The sequence below is a fragment of the Dendropsophus ebraccatus genome, unplaced genomic scaffold (assembly GCF_027789765.1).
Source record: "Dendropsophus ebraccatus isolate aDenEbr1 unplaced genomic scaffold, aDenEbr1.pat pat_scaffold_620_ctg1, whole genome shotgun sequence".
In the NCBI taxonomy this organism is placed as follows: domain Eukaryota; kingdom Metazoa; phylum Chordata; class Amphibia; order Anura; family Hylidae; genus Dendropsophus; species Dendropsophus ebraccatus.
The window spans coordinates 31,803-53,718 of NW_027210219.1; the positions used below are offsets into that span (position 1 = coordinate 31,803).

The window sequence follows — 21,916 nt, forward strand, 5'->3', positions numbered from 1 at the left end:
TCTGAGAGGGTGGAGCGCATAATAGGGTATGTATGTCTGGCTTCGCCTTAACAAGAAGGACGTGGTGTCCGAGAAGGGGAGTTTTCGGGAAACCGTTGTGGCCATCGCTTCTCGGCCTTTTGGCTAAGATCAAGTGTAGTGCTGTTTATTCGTATCCGGCACTGCCTTGGTCTGGTCCGAAGGTGCTCCGGTACCCTCTCTCTCTGCCTTGGGGGATCGTCCTTTCCCTTGTGGTGGGACTTAACCCCCTTGCAGCTATTGGGAGAGAGGCTTAGTCCGGGGCAACGAGTTGCGATCCCCCCCCCAACCTCTGACTGCCGGCGGGCATAAGAGGAATTTGGTTACGTTGCATTGTAACGTGGCTATCTGACGCACAAACCCATCATGGATTTTGATTCAGATGGGATACCGGGCTATGCCCGAATCAAGAACACCGTGAGAATCATCGTGACGGAGGAAAAGGCGACGACCTGCGGATTGAAATACTTGGTGGAGACCGTGCTTGTAGACGTTTTTAACATTCAGAAGCGGGAGATCCTGGCTGTTCAAGATTATCCAAGGAGAAGAATATACGATTTTACTTTTACGCAAGGTGGCATTTTCCAGGATCTAATGGCGGCAATCCCTGACAAGAAAGACCCCAGACTTGAAGGTATTAAATTTGTGGAACATGTTTTAGATATTTCCAAGCTGATAGTAGTGAAGATGTACTGCCCGTTTGCTGATCTTGATGAAATTAAATCGTTTTTATCTGTATATTTTAAGTCGGTCCAATGTCTGGGGAAAATAATGAATGAAGTTGGGGTCTGGACTTCAAAATGGAGATTTCGTGTGACTTGTTTTAAAGATGCTGCTACACCCGGAGGAGTCAAATTGCCGCCAGCCCGCTTCAAACTAGGAGAGATGACAGGAGATATATATTTTACAGGAATGCCACCCTTTTGCCGAATGTGTCACAAGTACGGTCACACCAAGGAGGATTGCGAAAGCACCTGTAGGAATTGTGGCAGCTCTTCTCATGAGGCTAAGAATTGTCCACTGGGAAAAACTTGCCGTAACTGTCACCGAGTTGGTCACCTCTTTGCTTTTTGTCCACACAGAAGTCGTGCCATGGGGAGGCCTGAGCAGCAGCCAAAGAGTTCGAAGCAGCCGGAAGACCAACCAGCCCCCCAACAGGGAGAGGAAGCAGAAGGTATGGACACATCTGAAGCCCCCCTCCAAACAGGTGATGACAGCCCTAAAGAAAGGAGGGCTAAGCGGAGAGCCAACGGTCGGCCGACGGGGATACCTCCCCAGGCAACTGGGGCCGCGGATACCCCGGCGGAGGCTGACCAGGGGCTGCGGCCAAATACAGGCCCACCTGTCCCTGAGGCAGAGGACCCGGGCGGAGCAGCGGCTACAAAAAGGCGCAAAGCGTACTCGGAGGTGGTAAAAGGGGAGCCGATGGTAGTACCGGAAGGGAACCCAGTGGACGCTCCCCTTGGGGTGCCACCAAAAGCCTCTCCTCCTCCTTGCCCGGTGGGGGAACCAGAGGCAACCACCTCCGAGATAAATGAGATACCTGAGACATCAGAAAGTAAGATGCCGGCCCCGGCGGAGGGGCCGGAAAGTGAAGCCGCTGCTCACACAGTGCCCATGGAGTCGGTTTGGGGTCCATATACAGTAACTGCCTCAGGTGTGGAGGGGGGGCATTTGAGCGACGCAAGCTCCTCTCCCGCATCCATGTTGACGGTCGATTCCGAAGCGGGGGGCTACGAGAGCTCGAGTGGGGTCTCCGGCTTCGCTGAGGACTGCTGAGGCTGAGCTCGGGCTAAAGACAGAAAAATTTTTATCACCCCCATGGCTGAATTGTCCGGTATTTCTTTTAATGTGAGAAGCCTGCATTCCCAGAGAAGAAGAGCTGCCCTTTTTAATTACCTGTCTGTTTTTACCGCCTCAGTTTTTTTCCTACAGGAGTGCTGCATCCCACACAACAGAAATTACAAGAAATACAAAGAAGATTGGAGACTCGGGCCATCTGTCTGGTCCGGGTCGAACGAGTCAAAATCCGCAGGTGTCGCCATTTTATTCAAAGGGAACGTTTTAATTGAAAGTTTTAATGAAATTTTACCAGGCAGGATTTTATTGGTCAAAGCTTTTATAGACGGTATTAAATGGCAGTTTTTAAATTTTTATGGGTCACCAGACAAAAATGAAAGAGCAAGTATGCTGGAAGTTTTACCTCTTTTTTTAAACAACTCGGATCCACTGATTTTAGCAGGGGATTTTAATTGTGTTTTAAAGGGGGAACGCCGGTTCTCTAGCAGTACAAGCAGAAACTACGATAAAACCTCTGGTATGCTGAAAAATGTTACTATAGATTTTAAGTTAACGGACGTTTTTAAAAAATGTAATAGTAACTTACCAGAGGAGGCCGGCGTGACCTGGGGTAACAGGAACTGTCGCTCCAGGATTGATTTTATATTTTGCTCTTATCAGATACTGCCTTTTAAATGCGATCTTATGTCTAATGTTTTATCTGACCATAAATTATTATCTTTTAAAGTGAAATGTGACAAAGAGAAGAAAGTGGGAAAAAGAGCCTGGAAGTTAAACGTGTCCCTTTTAAATGATCCGCAGATTTTATCCGATTTCATCACCTTTTATAAGCGCTGCAGACGGGTAAGAAACTCCAACATCCCCATTATAGCCTGGTGGGAAAAGATGAAACAAAAAATTAAAAACTTTTTTATTAAAGCTGGGGTTAAAAAGGCCAAAGAGAAGAAAGAGTTTTTTAATCAACTTAATACCCGTCTGCAGACGCAATACAAATTCAGAGATCAGGGTATGCAGGTAGACAAAGAGATCGCAGAGATAAAGAAAGAGATCTCCCAGTGCCTGGAGCAGAGGGGGAAAGAAATTATATTCCGTTCAAAAGTGCAACATCTTGAAGAGAACGAGACCTGCTCCAGGTACTTTTTTAAGAAAATCAATGACAAGCATACCCTGATCGATGAAATAGACGGGAAAACAGACCCACCAGGTATTTTAGAAAAGGTGTATGAGTTTTATGCAGATCTTTTTAACACAAAAGATATTAATTGTGATTTTATGAATGACTCATTGAAGGAGCTTAATAACGTTTTAGATCCTGTCTCCCAAAATTTTTTATTACAGGGCATCTCGGAGCAGGAGATTTTAGAGACCACCAAAAGTTTTAAGAAAGGTAAAGTCCCTGGCCCTGATGGGATACCCATGGAGTTTTATGTTATCTTTTATGGCGTTTTAAAAGATGATCTGCTTGCACTTCTTTCTGAAGTTTTTAACTCCAAAACTCTCCCGGGCTCCTGGAAGAAAGGAGAAGTCTCTTTACTTTATAAAAAAGGAGAAAAAACAGACATTAAAAACTGGAGGCCCATCACTTTACTAAATAGTGACTACAAGATAATGGCCAAAATATGTGCAAATAGATTAAAGTCTGTCATCGATAAAGTTATCCACCCCAACCAGGTTTGTGGAGTACCCGGGAGGAGCATAACAGATAATTTAAACCTTTTAAAAGATTCCATTCATTACACGAAAGAGAGACTGGGTAGAATGGCTATTTTATCCGTAGATTTTGAGAAAGCCTTTGATAGAGTCTCTCATTTTTATCTTTTTAAGGTTTTAAGAAAAATGGGTATCCCTGAAGGTTTTATACAGTCCCTAAAAGCATTTTATGACAACTGCACCAGTAAAATTTTAGTTAACGGTTTTAAGACTCAAGACGTCTTTTTAAACTCCGGGGTGAAGCAGGGGTGTCCCTTGTCCCCACTACTCTTCATATGTGCGATTGAGCCTCTTTTATGTATGATACGAAGTGACCGACAAATCCGAGGAATCCCCCTGCCGGGCGGGGGGGGATTGGAGGCGAAGGTAGTGGGGTACATGGATGATGTGGCGGTACTATGCAGGGACGCCCCGTCGCTTCGAAAAACCCTAAAACGAATCCAATATTTTTGTGACTCCTCCGGTTTTAAAGTTAATTTTAATAAAAGCAGCATCTTGAATATTGGAAACACTGTTTTAGAAGATATCCCCATTCCCGTAGTGGATTCGGTGCAGATTTTAGGGGTCTCCTTCAATGAGTCTAATAATGGTTTTACTAGTTGGGACTTGGTGGCACAAAAGGTAAACAAAAAAATTTGCATGTGGAATATGAGGAAACTAACGATGGAGGGAAAGGTTTTAATTACAAAGTCTGTGATTTTACCTATTTTATTATATTTAAGTGTTGTTTTTCCTCCATCAGACCGCATGTTGGGAAAAATTATCAAGGTTTGTTTTACTTTTTTTTGGAGCTCCAAGATGGAGAAACTAAGGAGAGAGGTGGTTTTAAAACCAAAGGTAATGGGTGGTAAAGATTTCCCAGATTTTAAGACATTTCTTTTAATCAGATTCTTTTGTGTTTGTTTTAATGCTCTTTTTAAGGATACTTACTGGTCTTATTTCTGTCGTTTTAACATGGGATTTTTTATGAGAAAGCATGGGTGGTTTTCCACAGTTTTAAGTTCCCCGTATGCTTTTAACCTTCCCGTACAATATAAGATTTTAGAGAAAATAGTGTCCCTTTTTAACTTACAGAATAAAAGAGTTGAAGTTTTAAAAAACAGCAAACTGGTTTTAAAGAGTCTGAAAGACGATGTTTTAGTTACCCCCATTAGACATTTTAATGAAGAACAATGCAAACAGATATGGAAAAACGTGAGCGCTAACTATGTTTTTAATTCACAGAAAGACCTGGCCTGGAGCTGCGCCCACGAGTGTCTTCCATGCCGGGCATTCCAGCATCGAAGAGGATTGACCAACTCGGCCATATGCCCCAGGAGGGGATGCGGAGGTGATGAAACGGCTTCTCACATTTTTTGGTTTTGTGTTTTTACCCAAATGATATGGACAAAGATGACTCCTCTGATTTTAAAGATAACCGGACTACAACGACTAAGCCATGATGCGATTTTATTTGGATGTCTGGAATGCCCTACACGGACTCAAAAAGTAATGGCATGGAAGACCATAAATAGCGTCAAAGCAGCTCTGTGGGCGGCCAGGAATATTTTAGTGTTTAAACACGAGATTTTATCTGTGAATGACGTTTTAAGCATTGCTTTTAATGAAATGTACAAATATTTTATGGTAGATAAAAAGAACTCTCCTTTTTTATGTAAAAAATGGTTTTTATCTGAATGGAGCTCTGTATTGTAATGCCACCAAGTGCCCTTTTATTATAGATGTATTTACTTGAGAATTTTATGTAATTTTATGTGATTTTATGTAATTTTTTCTTGTAAACATCTTTATGTTATTATAAGTAATTATACGTTTTAATAAAGTTTACCCCAATGTGGGTATTCAACTTAAAAAAAAAAAAAAAATCTGTTCTTATCAGTTTAATATCTGATACGTCCCCTATCTGGGGACCATATATTAAATGGATTTTTAGAACAGGGAGATGGAAAAAGAGCTTGCTCTGTCCTCTCCAGGCATTGACCTGGTATTGCAGTGCCTCCAGGTTCAGTGCACCCCCTAATGAGTTTGCAAAAAACAGAGCAAAAGAATGAAGAAGGAAACAAGCCGGCTGCACCTGAAACTACTGTTTTGCAAGAAACATCCCTCGAGTGTGTTGTGCGCAGGTGGACCGACCCCGAAAAATTAGCCCGAGTGTGGCTACGAAAAGTTTGTTTGTCCAAGACTTGCTGGCCTCTGTTGCCATGGCAACCAACTGGCAGAGTTGTTTACAACTTGGCTGCCGGGCCAGTGCTGGTGATGTCATCGCGGGACGTGATGTCATCAAGGCTTTGCTGCTATACACAGCTGCCAGCACAACAAGCAGCTCAGTTGCAGCCGGTCAAGCGACCGAGCAGGTAGGTGGAAAGGTAGGTGCAGTTTATTAAACCGTTTCCTTTGGATTTGATTTCCTGGTGGCCGGCCGATGTATCCTGCTGATGCTGCCTGCCTACGGCTCCAGCTGGGAGAATTCACCCTCCATGTTCTTTGATAGATAGATTAGATACATTAGATAGAATAGATAGGATAGATAGGATAGATTAGATAGATAGATAGATAGATAGATAGATAGATAGATAGATAGATAGATAGATAGGTAGGTAGGTAGGTAGGTACTAATAATAAGCTAGCCAGCTAGGCAGCCAGCCACAGAGACAGCCAGCCAGCTACAGAGACAGCCAGCCAAAGAGCTAGCTGCATGTCATGTATGCCAGACAGAGACGGAGACAGAGACAGAGACGTGTATGTCTGCCATCCATCAGGTGGAAGCAGACGCAGTGTGATTGGGGGGTGGAGCTATTCAGATTTGAGAGCAGAAAGGAAGACAGAGGCAGTGCTAGGCAATAGGAGATGCAGTGTGAAAGCACGTCCGGTCCGCCATCTGAGAGGGTGGAGCGCATAATAGGGTATGTATGTCTGGCTTCGCCTTAACAAGAAGGACGTGGTGTCCGAGAAGGGGAGTTTTCGGGAAACCGTTGTGGCCATCGCTTCTCGGCCTTTTGGCTAAGATCAAGTGTAGTATCTGTTCTTATCAGTTTAATATCTGATACGTCCCCTATCTGGGGACCATATATTAAATGGATTTTTAGAACAGGGAGATGGAAAAAGAGCTTGCTCTGTCCTCTCCAGGCATTGACCTGGTATTGCAGTGCCTCCAGGTTCAGTGCACCCCCTAATGAGTTTGCAAAAAACAGAGCAAAAGAATGAAGAAGGAAACAAGCCGGCTGCACCTGAAACTACTGTTTTGCAAGAAACATCCCTCGAGTGTGTTGTGCGCAGGTGGACCGACCCCGAAAAATTAGCCCGAGTGTGGCTACGAAAAGTTTGTTTGTCCAAGACTTGCTGGCCTCTGTTGCCATGGCAACCAACTGGCAGAGTTGTTTACAACTTGGCTGCCGGGCCAGTGCTGGTGATGTCATCGCGGGACGTGATGTCATCAAGGCTTTGCTGCTATACACAGCTGCCAGCACAACAAGCAGCTCAGTTGCAGCCGGTCAAGCGACCGAGCAGGTAGGTGGAAAGGTAGGTGCAGTTTATTAAACCGTTTCCTTTGGATTTGATTTCCTGGTGGCCGGCCGATGTATCCTGCTGATGCTGCCTGCCTACGGCTCCAGCTGGGAGAATTCACCCTCCATGTTCTTTGATAGATAGATTAGATACATTAGATAGAATAGATAGGATAGATAGGATAGATTAGATAGATAGATAGATAGATAGATAGATAGATAGATAGATAGGTAGGTAGGTAGGTAGGTAGGTAGGTACTAATAATAAGCTAGCCAGCTAGGCAGCCAGCCACAGAGACAGCCAGCCAGCTACAGAGACAGCCAGCCAAAGAGCTAGCTGCATGTCATGTATGCCAGACAGAGACGGAGACAGAGACAGAGACGTGTATGTCTGCCATCCATCAGGTGGAAGCAGACGCAGTGTGATTGGGGGGTGGAGCTATTCAGATTTGAGAGCAGAAAGGAAGACAGAGGCAGTGCTAGGCAATAGGAGATGCAGTGTGAAAGCACGTCCGGTCCGCCATCTGAGAGGGTGGAGCGCATAATAGGGTATGTATGTCTGGCTTCGCCTTAACAAGAAGGACGTGGTGTCCGAGAAGGGGAGTTTTCGGGAAACCGTTGTGGCCATCGCTTCTCGGCCTTTTGGCTAAGATCAAGTGTAGTATCTGTTCTTATCAGTTTAATATCTGATACGTCCCCTATCTGGGGACCATATATTAAATGGATTTTTAGAACAGGGAGATGGAAAAAGAGCTTGCTCTGTCCTCTCCAGGCATTGACCTGGTATTGCAGTGCCTCCAGGTTCAGTGCACCCCCTAATGAGTTTGCAAAAAACAGAGCAAAAGAATGAAGAAGGAAACAAGCCGGCTGCACCTGAAACTACTGTTTTGCAAGAAACATCCCTCGAGTGTGTTGTGCGCAGGTGGACCGACCCCGAAAAATTAGCCCGAGTGTGGCTACGAAAAGTTTGTTTGTCCAAGACTTGCTGGCCTCTGTTGCCATGGCAACCAACTGGCAGAGTTGTTTACAACTTGGCTGCCGGGCCAGTGCTGGTGATGTCATCGCGGGACGTGATGTCATCAAGGCTTTGCTGCTATACACAGCTGCCAGCACAACAAGCAGCTCAGTTGCAGCCGGTCAAGCGACCGAGCAGGTAGGTGGAAAGGTAGGTGCAGTTTATTAAACCGTTTCCTTTGGATTTGATTTCCTGGTGGCCGGCCGATGTATCCTGCTGATGCTGCCTGCCTACGGCTCCAGCTGGGAGAATTCACCCTCCATGTTCTTTGATAGATAGATTAGATACATTAGATAGAATAGATAGGATAGATAGGATAGATTAGATAGATAGATAGATAGATAGATAGATAGATAGATAGATAGATAGATAGGTAGGTAGGTAGGTAGGTAGGTAGGTACTAATAATAAGCTAGCCAGCTAGGCAGCCAGCCACAGAGACAGCCAGCCAGCTACAGAGACAGCCAGCCAAAGAGCTAGCTGCATGTCATGTATGCCAGACAGAGACGGAGACAGAGACAGAGACGTGTATGTCTGCCATCCATCAGGTGGAAGCAGACGCAGTGTGATTGGGGGGTGGAGCTATTCAGATTTGAGAGCAGAAAGGAAGACAGAGGCAGTGCTAGGCAATAGGAGATGCAGTGTGAAAGCACGTCCGGTCCGCCATCTGAGAGGGTGGAGCGCATAATAGGGTATGTATGTCTGGCTTCGCCTTAACAAGAAGGACGTGGTGTCCGAGAAGGGGAGTTTTCGGGAAACCGTTGTGGCCATCGCTTCTCGGCCTTTTGGCTAAGATCAAGTGTAGTATCTGTTCTTATCAGTTTAATATCTGATACGTCCCCTATCTGGGGACCATATATTAAATGGATTTTTAGAACAGGGAGATGGAAAAAGAGCTTGCTCTGTCCTCTCCAGGCATTGACCTGGTATTGCAGTGCCTCCAGGTTCAGTGCACCCCCTAATGAGTTTGCAAAAAACAGAGCAAAAGAATGAAGAAGGAAACAAGCCGGCTGCACCTGAAACTACTGTTTTGCAAGAAACATCCCTCGAGTGTGTTGTGCGCAGGTGGACCGACCCCGAAAAATTAGCCCGAGTGTGGCTACGAAAAGTTTGTTTGTCCAAGACTTGCTGGCCTCTGTTGCCATGGCAACCAACTGGCAGAGTTGTTTACAACTTGGCTGCCGGGCCAGTGCTGGTGATGTCATCGCGGGACGTGATGTCATCAAGGCTTTGCTGCTATACACAGCTGCCAGCACAACAAGCAGCTCAGTTGCAGCCGGTCAAGCGACCGAGCAGGTAGGTGGAAAGGTAGGTGCAGTTTATTAAACCGTTTCCTTTGGATTTGATTTCCTGGTGGCCGGCCGATGTATCCTGCTGATGCTGCCTGCCTACGGCTCCAGCTGGGAGAATTCACCCTCCATGTTCTTTGATAGATAGATTAGATACATTAGATAGAATAGATAGGATAGATAGGATAGATTAGATAGATAGATAGATAGATAGATAGATAGATAGATAGATAGATAGATAGATAGATAGATAGGTAGGTAGGTAGGTAGGTAGGTAGGTACTAATAATAAGCTAGCCAGCTAGGCAGCCAGCCACAGAGACAGCCAGCCAGCTACAGAGACAGCCAGCCAAAGAGCTAGCTGCATGTCATGTATGCCAGACAGAGACGGAGACAGAGACAGAGACGTGTATGTCTGCCATCCATCAGGTGGAAGCAGACGCAGTGTGATTGGGGGGTGGAGCTATTCAGATTTGAGAGCAGAAAGGAAGACAGAGGCAGTGCTAGGCAATAGGAGATGCAGTGTGAAAGCACGTCCGGTCCGCCATCTGAGAGGGTGGAGCGCATAATAGGGTATGTATGTCTGGCTTCGCCTTAACAAGAAGGACGTGGTGTCCGAGAAGGGGAGTTTTCGGGAAACCGTTGTGGCCATCGCTTCTCGGCCTTTTGGCTAAGATCAAGTGTAGTATCTGTTCTTATCAGTTTAATATCTGATACGTCCCCTATCTGGGGACCATATATTAAATGGATTTTTAGAACAGGGAGATGGAAAAAGAGCTTGCTCTGTCCTCTCCAGGCATTGACCTGGTATTGCAGTGCCTCCAGGTTCAGTGCACCCCCTAATGAGTTTGCAAAAAACAGAGCAAAAGAATGAAGAAGGAAACAAGCCGGCTGCACCTGAAACTACTGTTTTGCAAGAAACATCCCTCGAGTGTGTTGTGCGCAGGTGGACCGACCCCGAAAAATTAGCCCGAGTGTGGCTACGAAAAGTTTGTTTGTCCAAGACTTGCTGGCCTCTGTTGCCATGGCAACCAACTGGCAGAGTTGTTTACAACTTGGCTGCCGGGCCAGTGCTGGTGATGTCATCGCGGGACGTGATGTCATCAAGGCTTTGCTGCTATACACAGCTGCCAGCACAACAAGCAGCTCAGTTGCAGCCGGTCAAGCGACCGAGCAGGTAGGTGGAAAGGTAGGTGCAGTTTATTAAACCGTTTCCTTTGGATTTGATTTCCTGGTGGCCGGCCGATGTATCCTGCTGATGCTGCCTGCCTACGGCTCCAGCTGGGAGAATTCACCCTCCATGTTCTTTGATAGATAGATTAGATACATTAGATAGAATAGATAGGATAGATAGGATAGATTAGATAGATAGATAGATAGATAGATAGATAGATAGATAGATAGATAGATAGGTAGGTAGGTAGGTAGGTAGGTAGGTACTAATAATAAGCTAGCCAGCTAGGCAGCCAGCCACAGAGACAGCCAGCCAGCTACAGAGACAGCCAGCCAAAGAGCTAGCTGCATGTCATGTATGCCAGACAGAGACGGAGACAGAGACAGAGACGTGTATGTCTGCCATCCATCAGGTGGAAGCAGACGCAGTGTGATTGGGGGGTGGAGCTATTCAGATTTGAGAGCAGAAAGGAAGACAGAGGCAGTGCTAGGCAATAGGAGATGCAGTGTGAAAGCACGTCCGGTCCGCCATCTGAGAGGGTGGAGCGCATAATAGGGTATGTATGTCTGGCTTCGCCTTAACAAGAAGGACGTGGTGTCCGAGAAGGGGAGTTTTCGGGAAACCGTTGTGGCCATCGCTTCTCGGCCTTTTGGCTAAGATCAAGTGTAGTATCTGTTCTTATCAGTTTAATATCTGATACGTCCCCTATCTGGGGACCATATATTAAATGGATTTTTAGAACAGGGAGATGGAAAAAGAGCTTGCTCTGTCCTCTCCAGGCATTGACCTGGTATTGCAGTGCCTCCAGGTTCAGTGCACCCCCTAATGAGTTTGCAAAAAACAGAGCAAAAGAATGAAGAAGGAAACAAGCCGGCTGCACCTGAAACTACTGTTTTGCAAGAAACATCCCTCGAGTGTGTTGTGCGCAGGTGGACCGACCCCGAAAAATTAGCCCGAGTGTGGCTACGAAAAGTTTGTTTGTCCAAGACTTGCTGGCCTCTGTTGCCATGGCAACCAACTGGCAGAGTTGTTTACAACTTGGCTGCCGGGCCAGTGCTGGTGATGTCATCGCGGGACGTGATGTCATCAAGGCTTTGCTGCTATACACAGCTGCCAGCACAACAAGCAGCTCAGTTGCAGCCGGTCAAGCGACCGAGCAGGTAGGTGGAAAGGTAGGTGCAGTTTATTAAACCGTTTCCTTTGGATTTGATTTCCTGGTGGCCGGCCGATGTATCCTGCTGATGCTGCCTGCCTACGGCTCCAGCTGGGAGAATTCACCCTCCATGTTCTTTGATAGATAGATTAGATACATTAGATAGAATAGATAGGATAGATAGGATAGATTAGATAGATAGATAGATAGATAGATAGATAGATAGATAGATAGATAGATAGATAGATAGATAGGTAGGTAGGTAGGTAGGTAGGTAGGTACTAATAATAAGCTAGCCAGCTAGGCAGCCAGCCACAGAGACAGCCAGCCAGCTACAGAGACAGCCAGCCAAAGAGCTAGCTGCATGTCATGTATGCCAGACAGAGACGGAGACAGAGACAGAGACGTGTATGTCTGCCATCCATCAGGTGGAAGCAGACGCAGTGTGATTGGGGGGTGGAGCTATTCAGATTTGAGAGCAGAAAGGAAGACAGAGGCAGTGCTAGGCAATAGGAGATGCAGTGTGAAAGCACGTCCGGTCCGCCATCTGAGAGGGTGGAGCGCATAATAGGGTATGTATGTCTGGCTTCGCCTTAACAAGAAGGACGTGGTGTCCGAGAAGGGGAGTTTTCGGGAAACCGTTGTGGCCATCGCTTCTCGGCCTTTTGGCTAAGATCAAGTGTAGTATCTGTTCTTATCAGTTTAATATCTGATACGTCCCCTATCTGGGGACCATATATTAAATGGATTTTTAGAACAGGGAGATGGAAAAAGAGCTTGCTCTGTCCTCTCCAGGCATTGACCTGGTATTGCAGTGCCTCCAGGTTCAGTGCACCCCCTAATGAGTTTGCAAAAAACAGAGCAAAAGAATGAAGAAGGAAACAAGCCGGCTGCACCTGAAACTACTGTTTTGCAAGAAACATCCCTCGAGTGTGTTGTGCGCAGGTGGACCGACCCCGAAAAATTAGCCCGAGTGTGGCTACGAAAAGTTTGTTTGTCCAAGACTTGCTGGCCTCTGTTGCCATGGCAACCAACTGGCAGAGTTGTTTACAACTTGGCTGCCGGGCCAGTGCTGGTGATGTCATCGCGGGACGTGATGTCATCAAGGCTTTGCTGCTATACACAGCTGCCAGCACAACAAGCAGCTCAGTTGCAGCCGGTCAAGCGACCCGAGCAGGTAGGTGGAAAGGTAGGTGCAGTTTATTAAACCGTTTCCTTTGGATTTGATTTCCTGGTGGCCGGCCGATGTATCCTGCTGATGCTGCCTGCCTACGGCTCCAGCTGGGAGAATTCACCCTCCATGTTCTTTGATAGATAGATTAGATACATTAGATAGAATAGATAGGATAGATAGGATAGATTAGATAGATAGATAGATAGATAGATAGATAGATAGATAGATAGATAGATAGGTAGGTAGGTAGGTAGGTAGGTAGGTACTAATAATAAGCTAGCCAGCTAGGCAGCCAGCCACAGAGACAGCCAGCCAGCTACAGAGACAGCCAGCCAAAGAGCTAGCTGCATGTCATGTATGCCAGACAGAGACGGAGACAGAGACAGAGACGTGTATGTCTGCCATCCATCAGGTGGAAGCAGACGCAGTGTGATTGGGGGGTGGAGCTATTCAGATTTGAGAGCAGAAAGGAAGACAGAGGCAGTGCTAGGCAATAGGAGATGCAGTGTGAAAGCACGTCCGGTCCGCCATCTGAGAGGGTGGAGCGCATAATAGGGTATGTATGTCTGGCTTCGCCTTAACAAGAAGGACGTGGTGTCCGAGAAGGGGAGTTTTCGGGAAACCGTTGTGGCCATCGCTTCTCGGCCTTTTGGCTAAGATCAAGTGTAGTATCTGTTCTTATCAGTTTAATATCTGATACGTCCCCTATCTGGGGACCATATATTAAATGGATTTTTAGAACAGGGAGATGGAAAAAGAGCTTGCTCTGTCCTCTCCAGGCATTGACCTGGTATTGCAGTGCCTCCAGGTTCAGTGCACCCCCTAATGAGTTTGCAAAAAACAGAGCAAAAGAATGAAGAAGGAAACAAGCCGGCTGCACCTGAAACTACTGTTTTGCAAGAAACATCCCTCGAGTGTGTTGTGCGCAGGTGGACCGACCCCGAAAAATTAGCCCGAGTGTGGCTACGAAAAGTTTGTTTGTCCAAGACTTGCTGGCCTCTGTTGCCATGGCAACCAACTGGCAGAGTTGTTTACAACTTGGCTGCCGGGCCAGTGCTGGTGATGTCATCGCGGGACGTGATGTCATCAAGGCTTTGCTGCTATACACAGCTGCCAGCACAACAAGCAGCTCAGTTGCAGCCGGTCAAGCGACCGAGCAGGTAGGTGGAAAGGTAGGTGCAGTTTATTAAACCGTTTCCTTTGGATTTGATTTCCTGGTGGCCGGCCGATGTATCCTGCTGATGCTGCCTGCCTACGGCTCCAGCTGGGAGAATTCACCCTCCATGTTCTTTGATAGATAGATTAGATACATTAGATAGAATAGATAGGATAGATAGGATAGATTAGATAGATAGATAGATAGATAGATAGATAGATAGATAGATAGATAGATAGATAGATAGGTAGGTAGGTAGGTAGGTAGGTACTAATAATAAGCTAGCCAGCTAGGCAGCCAGCCACAGAGACAGCCAGCCAGCTACAGAGACAGCCAGCCAAAGAGCTAGCTGCATGTCATGTATGCCAGACAGAGACGGAGACAGAGACAGAGACGTGTATGTCTGCCATCCATCAGGTGGAAGCAGACGCAGTGTGATTGGGGGGTGAGCTATTCAGATTTGAGAGCAGAAAGGAAGACAGAGGCAGTGCTAGGCAATAGGAGATGCAGTGTGAAAGCACGTCCGGTCCGCCATCTGAGAGGGTGGAGCGCATAATAGGGTATGTATGTCTGGCTTCGCCTTAACAAGAAGGACGTGGTGTCCGAGAAGGGGAGTTTTCGGGAAACCGTTGTGGCCATCGCTTCTCGGCCTTTTGGCTAAGATCAAGTGTAGTATCTGTTCTTAATGTCCGGGCTGTTTTGCACAGCGCACGTCTGATTTATTTATTCTTTTTGTCACTGTGTGTTCACTTTCCACGTTTGTTTGTCACTAGGATCCTTCGGTTGCGGTCGCCTTTGGGGACCCCTCGGAGGTCTAGGGAGGCATGTGTGGCCATCTGCGCTCCTTGCCTCCCTGCACCCCCGGTTCTCCTTCGGGAGTGACACCTTTTGATTGAATGCCGAACGGTGAGTGCCTGGGTTATGCTCAGGTACAAGCCGTAGTTGTTTACCGGTCTGCTCTGGCCTCGTCTGAGATGTGGACATTTGTCCCTGGACCTTGCAGGTGCCTTTTGGCCCGGAAGGGAGGAATTAGGTGTGTTGGGGGCCCATCTCTTTTAGAGTGGGTCTCGCGATAGACCGCATCCTAGTGCACCTTTTTTTGTGTGGCACGCTACACTTTTTTAGTAGCACTTGGGTGATGAGAGCACGTTGCCTCGAAAAAAAAAAAAAAAAAAAATCTGTTCTTATCAGTTTAATATCTGATACGTCCCCTATCTGGGGACCATATATTAAATGGATTTTTTAGAACAGGGAGATGGAAAAAGAGCTTGCTCTGTCCTCTCCAGGCATTGACCTGGTATTGCAGTGCCTCCAGGTTCAGTGCACCCCCTAATGAGTTTGCAAAAAACAGAGCAAAAGAATGAAGAAGGAAACAAGCCGGCTGCACCTGAAACTACTGTTTTGCAAGAAACATCCCTCGAGTGTGTTGTGCGCAGGTGGACCGACCCCGAAAAATTAGCCAAGTGTGGCTACGAAAAGTTTGTTTGTCCAAGACTTGCTGGCCTCTGTTGCCATGGCAACCAACTGGCAGAGTTGTTTACAACTTGGCTGCCGGGCCAGTGCTGGTGATGTCATCGCGGGACGTGATGTCATCAAGGCTTTGCTGCTATACACAGCTGCCAGCACAACAAGCAGCTCAGTTGCAGCCGGTCAAGCGACCGAGCAGGTAGGTGGAAAGGTAGGTGCAGTTTATTAAACCGTTTCCTTTGGATTTGATTTCCTGGTGGCCGGCCGATGTATCCTGCTGATGCTGCCTGCCTACGGCTCCAGCTGGGAGAATTCACCCTCCATGTTCTTTGATAGATAGATTAGATACATTAGATAGAATAGATAGGATAGATAGGATAGATTAGATAGATAGATAGATAGATAGATAGATAGATAGATAGATAGATAGATAGATAGGTAGGTAGGTAGGTAGGTAGGTAGGTACTAATAATAAGCTAGCCAGCTAGGCAGCCAGCCACAGAGACAGCCAGCCAGCTACAGAGACAGCCAGCCAAAGAGCTAGCTGCATGTCATGTATGCCAGACAGAGACGGAGACAGAGACAGAGACGTGTATGTCTGCCATCCATCAGGTGGAAGCAGACGCAGTGTGATTGGGGGGTGGAGCTATTCAGATTTGAGAGCAGAAAGGAAGACAGAGGCAGTGCTAGGCAATAGGAGATGCAGTGTGAAAGCACGTCCGGTCCGCCATCTGAGAGGGTGGAGCGCATAATAGGGTATGTATGTCTGGCTTCGCCTTAACAAGAAGGACGTGGTGTCCGAGAAGGGGAGTTTTCGGGAAACCGTTGTGGCCATCGCTTCTCGGCCTTTTGGCTAAGATCAAGTGTAGTATCTGTTCTTATCAGTTTAATATCTGATACGTCCCCTATCTGGGGACCATATATTAAATGGATTTTTAGAACAGGGAGATGGAAAAAAGAGCTTGCTCTGTCCTCTCCAGGCATTGACCTGGTATTGCAGTGCCTCCAGGTTCAGTGCACCCCCTAATGAGTTTGCAAAAAACAGAGCAAAAGAATGAAGAAGGAAACAAGCCGGCTGCCACCTGAAACTACTGTTTTGCAAGAAACATCCCTCGAGTGTGTTGTGCGCAGGTGGACCGACCCCGAAAAATTAGCCCGAGTGTGGCTACGAAAAGTTTGTTTGTCCAAGACTTGCTGGCCTCTGTTGCCATGGCAACCAACTGGCAGAGTTGTTTACAACTTGGCTGCCGGGCCAGTGCTGGTGATGTCATCGCGGGACGTGATGTCATCAAGGCTTTGCTGCTATACACAGCTGCCAGCACAACAAGCAGCTCAGTTGCAGCCGGTCAAGCGAGCCCGAGCAGGTAGGTGGAAAGGTAGGTGCAGTTTATTAAACCGTTTCCTTTGGATTTGATTTCCTGGTGGCCGGCCGATGTATCCTGCTGATGCTGCCTGCCTACGGCTCCAGCTGGGAGAATTCACCCTCCATGTTCTTGATAGATAGATTAGATACATTAGATAGAATAGATAGGATAGATAGGATAGATTAGATAGATAGATAGATAGATAGATAGATAGATAGATAGATAGGTAGGTAGGTAGGTAGGTAGGTAGGTACTAATAATAAGCTAGCCAGCTAGGCAGCCAGCCACAGAGACAGCCAGCCAGCTACAGAGACAGCCAGCCAAAGAGCTAGCTGCATGTCATGTATGCCAGACAGAGACGGAGACAGAGACAGAGACGTGTATGTCTGCCATCCATCAGGTGGAAGCAGACGCAGTGTGATTGGGGGGTGGAGCTATTCAGATTTGAGAGCAGAAAGGAAGACAGAGGCAGTGCTAGGCAATAGGAGATGCAGTGTGAAAGCACGTCCGGTCCGCCATCTGAGAGGGTGGAGCGCATAATAGGGTATGTATGTCTGGCTTCGCCTTAACAAGAAGGACGTGGTGTCCGAGAAGGGGAGTTTCGGGAAACCGTTGTGGCCATCGCTTCTCGGCCTTTTGGCTAAGATCAAGTGTAGTATCTGTTCTTATCAGTTTAATATCTGATACGTCCCCTATCTGGGGACCATATATTAAATGGATTTTTAGAACAGGGAGATGGAAAAAGAGCTTGCTCTGTCCTCTCCCAGGCATTGACCTGGTATTGCAGTGCCTCCAGGTTCAGTGCACCCCCTAATGAGTTTGCAAAAAACAGAGCAAAAGAATGAAGAAGGAAACAAGCCGGCTGCACCTGAAACTACTGTTTTGCAAGAAACATCCCTCGAGTGTGTTGTGCGCAGGTGGACCGACCCCGAAAAAATTAGCCCGAGTGTGGCTACGAAAAGTTTGTTTGTCCAAGACTTGCTGGCCTCTGTTGCCATGGCAACCAACTGGCAGAGTTGTTTACAACTTGGCTGCCGGGCCAGTGCTGGTGATGTCATCGCGGGACGTGATGTCATCAAGGCTTTGCTGCTATACACAGCTGCCAGCACAACAAGCAGCTCAGTTGCAGCCGGTCAAGCGACCGAGCAGGTAGGTGGAAAGGTAGGTGCAGTTTATTAAACCGTTTCCTTTGGATTTGATTTCCTGGTGGCCGGCCGATGTATCCTGCTGATGCTGCCTGCCTACGGCTCCAGCTGGGAGGAATTCACCCTCCATGTTCTTTGATAGATAGATTAGATACATTAGATAGAATAGATAGGATAGATAGGATAGATTAGATAGATAGATAGATAGATAGATAGATAGATAGATAGATAGATAGATAGATAGGTAGGTAGGTAGGTAGGTAGGTACTAATAATAAGCTAGCCAGCTAGGCAGCCAGCCACAGAGACAGCCAGCCAGCTACAGAGACAGCCAGCCAAAGAGCTAGCTGCATGTCATGTATGCCAGACAGAGACGGAGACAGAGACAGAGACGTGTATGTCTGCCATCCATCAGGTGGAAGCAGACGCAGTGTGATTGGGGGGTGGAGCTATTCAGATTTGAGAGCAGAAAGGAAGACAGAGGCAGTGCTAGGCAATAGGAGATGCAGTGTGAAAGCACGTCCGGTCCGCCATCTGAGAGGGTGGAGCGCATAATAGGGTATGTATGTCTGGCTTCGCCTTAACAAGAAGGACGTGGTGTCCGAGAAGGGGAGTTTTCGGGAAACCGTTGTGGCCATCGCTTCTCGGCCTTTTGGCTAAGATCAAGTGTAGTATCTGTTCTTATCAGTTTAATATCTGATACGTCCCCTATCTGGGGACCATATATTAAATGGATTTTTTAGAACAGGGAGATGGAAAAAGAGCTTGCTCTGTCCTCTCCAGGCATTGACCTGGTATTGCAGTGCCTCCAGGTTCAGTGCACCCCCTAATGAGTTTGCAAAAAACAGAGCAAAAGAATGAAGAAGGAAACAAGCCGGCTGCACCTGAAACTACTGTTTTGCAAGAAACATCCCTCGAGTGTGTTGTGCGCAGGTGGACCGACCCCGAAAAATTAGCCCGAGTGTGGCTACGAAAAGTTTGTTTGTCCAAGACTTGCTGGCCTCTGTTGCCATGGCAACCAACTGGCAGAGTTGTTTACAACTTGGCTGCCGGGCCAGTGCTGGTGATGTCATCGCGGGACGTGATGTCATCAAGGCTTTGCTGCTATACACAGCTGCCAGCACAACAAGCAGCTCAGTTGCAGCCGGTCAAGCGACCGAGCAGGTAGGTGGAAAGGTAGGTGCAGTTTATTAAACCGTTTCCTTTGGATTTGATTTCCTGGTGGCCGGCCGATGTATCCTGCTGATGCTGCCTGCCTACGGCTCCAGCTGGGAGAATTCACCCTCCATGTTCTTTGATAGATAGATTAGATACATTAGATAGAATAGATAGGATAGATAGGATAGATTAGATAGATAGATAGATAGATAGATAGATAGATAGATAGATAGATAGGTAGGTAGGTAGGTAGGTACTAATAATAAGCTAGCCAGCTAGGCAGCCAGCCACAGAGACAGCCAGCCAGCTACAGAGACAGCCAGCCAAAGAGCTAGCTGCATGTCATGTATGCCAGACAGAGACGGAGACAGAGACAGAGACGTGTATGTCTGCCATCCATCAGGTGGAAGCAGACGCAGTGTGATTGGGGGGTGGAGCTATTCAGATTTGAGAGCAGAAAGGAAGACAGAGGCAGTGCTAGGCAATAGGAGATGCAGTGTGAAAGCACGTCCGGTCCGCCATCTGAGAGGGTGGAGCGCATAATAGGGTATGTATGTCTGGCTTCGCCTTAACAAGAAGGACGTGGTGTCCGAGAAGGGGAGTTTTCGGGAAACCGTTGTGGCCATCGCTTCTCGGCCTTTTGGCTAAGATCAAGTGTAGTATCTGTTCTTATCAGTTTAATATCTGATACGTCCCCTATCTGGGGACCATATATTAAATGGATTTTTAGAACAGGGAGATGGAAAAAGAGCTTGCTCTGTCCTCTCCAGGCATTGACCTGGTATTGCAGTGCCTCCAGGTTCAGTGCACCCCCTAATGAGTTTGCAAAAAACAGAGCAAAAGAATGAAGAAGGAAACAAGCCGGCTGCACCTGAAACTACTGTTTTGCAAGAAACATCCCTCGAGTGTGTTGTGCGCAGGTGGACCGACCCCGAAAAATTAGCCCGAGTGTGGCTACGAAAAGTTTGTTTGTCCAAGACTTGCTGGCCTCTGTTGCCATGGCAACCAACTGGCAGAGTTGTTTACAACTTGGCTGCCGGGCCAGTGCTGGTGATGTCATCGCGGGACGTGATGTCATCAAGGCTTTGCTGCTATACACAGCTGCCAGCACAACAAGCAGCTCAGTTGCAGCCGGTCAAGCGACCGAGCAGGTAGGTGGAAAGGTAGGTGCAGTTTATTAAACCGTTTCCTTTGGATTTGATTTCCTGGTGGCCGGCCGATGTATCCTGCTGATGCTGCCTGCCTACGGCTCCAGCTGGGAGAATTCACCCTCCATGTTCTTTGATAGATAGATTAGATACATTAGATAGAATAGATAGGATAGATAGGATAGATTAGATAGATAGATAGATAGATAGATAGATAGATAGATAGATAGATAGATAGGTAGGTAGGTAGGTAGGTAGGTAGGTACTAATAATAAGCTAGCCAGCTAGGCAGCCAGCCACAGAGACAGCCAGCCAGCTACAGAGACAGCCAGCCAAAGAGCTAGCTGCATGTCATGTATGCCAGACAGAGACGGAGACAGAGACAGAGACGTGTATGTCTGCCATCCATCAGGTGGAAGCAGACGCAGTGTGATTGGGGGGTGGAGCTATTCAGATTTGAGAGCAGAAAGGAAGACAGAGGCAGTGCTAGGCAATAGGAGATGCAGTGTGAAAGCACGTCCGGTCCGCCATCTGAGAGGGTGGAGCGCATAATAGGGTATGTATGTCTGGCTTCGCCTTAACAAGAAGGACGTGGTGTCCGAGAAGGGGAGTTTTCGGGAAACCGTTGTGGCCATCGCTTCTCGGCCTTTTGGCTAAGATCAAGTGTAGTATCTGTTCTTATCAGTTTAATATCTGATACGTCCCCTATCTGGGGACCATATATTAAATGGATTTTTAGAACAGGGAGATGGAAAAAGAGCTTGCTCTGTCCTCTCCAGGCATTGACCTGGTATTGCAGTGCCTCCAGGTTCAGTGCACCCCCTAATGAGTTTGCAAAAAACAGAGCAAAAGAATGAAGAAGGAAACAAGCCGGCTGCACCTGAAACTACTGTTTTGCAAGAAACATCCCTCGAGTGTGTTGTGCGCAGGTGGACCGACCCCGAAAAATTAGCCCGAGTGTGGCTACGAAAAGTTTGTTTGTCCAAGACTTGCTGGCCTCTGTTGCCATGGCAACCAACTGGCAGAGTTGTTTACAACTTGGCTGCCGGGCCAGTGCTGGTGATGTCATCGCGGGACGTGATGTCATCAAGGCTTTGCTGCTATACACAGCTGCCAGCACAACAAGCAGCTCAGTTGCAGCCGGTCAAGCGACCGAGCAGGTAGGTGGAAAGGTAGGTGCAGTTTATTAAACCGTTTCCTTTGGATTTGATTTCCTGGTGGCCGGCCGATGTATCCTGCTGATGCTGCCTGCCTACGGCTCCAGCTGGGAGAATTCACCCTCCATGTTCTTTGATAGATAGATTAGATACATTAGATAGAATAGATAGGATAGATAGGATAGATTAGATAGATAGATAGATAGATAGATAGATAGATAGATAGATAGATAGATAGATAGATAGATAGATAGGTAGGTAGGTAGGTAGGTAGGTACTAATAATAAGCTAGCCAGCTAGGCAGCCAGCCACAGAGACAGCCAGCCAGCTACAGAGACAGCCAGCCAAAGAGCTAGCTGCATGTCATGTATGCCAGACAGAGACGGAGACAGAGACAGAGACGTGTATGTCTGCCATCCATCAGGTGGAAGCAGACGCAGTGTGATTGGGGGGTGGAGCTATTCAGATTTGAGAGCAGAAAGGAAGAC

General features: G+C 47.2%; 13 non-coding genes and 2 pseudogenes across 13 annotated transcripts; all 15 read left to right on the forward strand.

Moving 5' to 3' along the window:
- The first annotated feature begins 5,354 nt into the window (after positions 1-5,354).
- On the forward strand, positions 5,355-5,546 carry LOC138778047 (U2 spliceosomal RNA). Its single transcript, XR_011360837.1, has one exon. It is a non-coding gene; the product is annotated as a U2 spliceosomal RNA (small nuclear RNA).
- A 962-nt stretch (positions 5,547-6,508) lies between these two features.
- On the forward strand, positions 6,509-6,699 carry LOC138778068 (U2 spliceosomal RNA). The gene has a single exon (XR_011360850.1). It is a non-coding gene; the product is annotated as a U2 spliceosomal RNA (small nuclear RNA).
- Positions 6,700-7,657: 958 nt separating this feature from the next.
- Positions 7,658-7,848, forward strand: LOC138778069 (U2 spliceosomal RNA). The gene has a single exon (XR_011360851.1). It is a non-coding gene; the product is annotated as a U2 spliceosomal RNA (small nuclear RNA).
- Positions 7,849-8,814: 966 nt separating this feature from the next.
- LOC138778070 (U2 spliceosomal RNA) lies at positions 8,815-9,005 on the forward strand. The gene has a single exon (XR_011360852.1). It is a non-coding gene; the product is annotated as a U2 spliceosomal RNA (small nuclear RNA).
- Positions 9,006-9,983: 978 nt separating this feature from the next.
- On the forward strand, positions 9,984-10,174 carry LOC138778071 (U2 spliceosomal RNA). The gene has a single exon (XR_011360853.1). It is a non-coding gene; the product is annotated as a U2 spliceosomal RNA (small nuclear RNA).
- A 966-nt stretch (positions 10,175-11,140) lies between these two features.
- Positions 11,141-11,331, forward strand: LOC138778072 (U2 spliceosomal RNA). The gene has a single exon (XR_011360854.1). It is a non-coding gene; the product is annotated as a U2 spliceosomal RNA (small nuclear RNA).
- Positions 11,332-12,309: 978 nt separating this feature from the next.
- LOC138778073 (U2 spliceosomal RNA) lies at positions 12,310-12,500 on the forward strand. The gene has a single exon (XR_011360855.1). It is a non-coding gene; the product is annotated as a U2 spliceosomal RNA (small nuclear RNA).
- Positions 12,501-13,467: 967 nt separating this feature from the next.
- On the forward strand, positions 13,468-13,658 carry LOC138778074 (U2 spliceosomal RNA). The gene has a single exon (XR_011360856.1). It is a non-coding gene; the product is annotated as a U2 spliceosomal RNA (small nuclear RNA).
- A 969-nt stretch (positions 13,659-14,627) lies between these two features.
- Positions 14,628-14,745, forward strand: LOC138778053 (U2 spliceosomal RNA; annotated as a pseudogene).
- Positions 14,746-15,103: 358 nt separating this feature from the next.
- Positions 15,104-15,321, forward strand: LOC138778050 (U2 spliceosomal RNA; annotated as a pseudogene).
- A 969-nt stretch (positions 15,322-16,290) lies between these two features.
- Positions 16,291-16,482, forward strand: LOC138778097 (U2 spliceosomal RNA). The gene has a single exon (XR_011360878.1). It is a non-coding gene; the product is annotated as a U2 spliceosomal RNA (small nuclear RNA).
- Positions 16,483-17,441: 959 nt separating this feature from the next.
- On the forward strand, positions 17,442-17,633 carry LOC138778100 (U2 spliceosomal RNA). Its single transcript, XR_011360881.1, has one exon. It is a non-coding gene; the product is annotated as a U2 spliceosomal RNA (small nuclear RNA).
- A 968-nt stretch (positions 17,634-18,601) lies between these two features.
- LOC138778099 (U2 spliceosomal RNA) lies at positions 18,602-18,793 on the forward strand. The gene has a single exon (XR_011360880.1). It is a non-coding gene; the product is annotated as a U2 spliceosomal RNA (small nuclear RNA).
- Positions 18,794-19,747: 954 nt separating this feature from the next.
- LOC138778075 (U2 spliceosomal RNA) lies at positions 19,748-19,938 on the forward strand. The gene has a single exon (XR_011360857.1). It is a non-coding gene; the product is annotated as a U2 spliceosomal RNA (small nuclear RNA).
- Positions 19,939-20,904: 966 nt separating this feature from the next.
- Positions 20,905-21,095, forward strand: LOC138778076 (U2 spliceosomal RNA). Its single transcript, XR_011360858.1, has one exon. It is a non-coding gene; the product is annotated as a U2 spliceosomal RNA (small nuclear RNA).
- Positions 21,096-21,916: the final 821 nt, after the last annotated feature.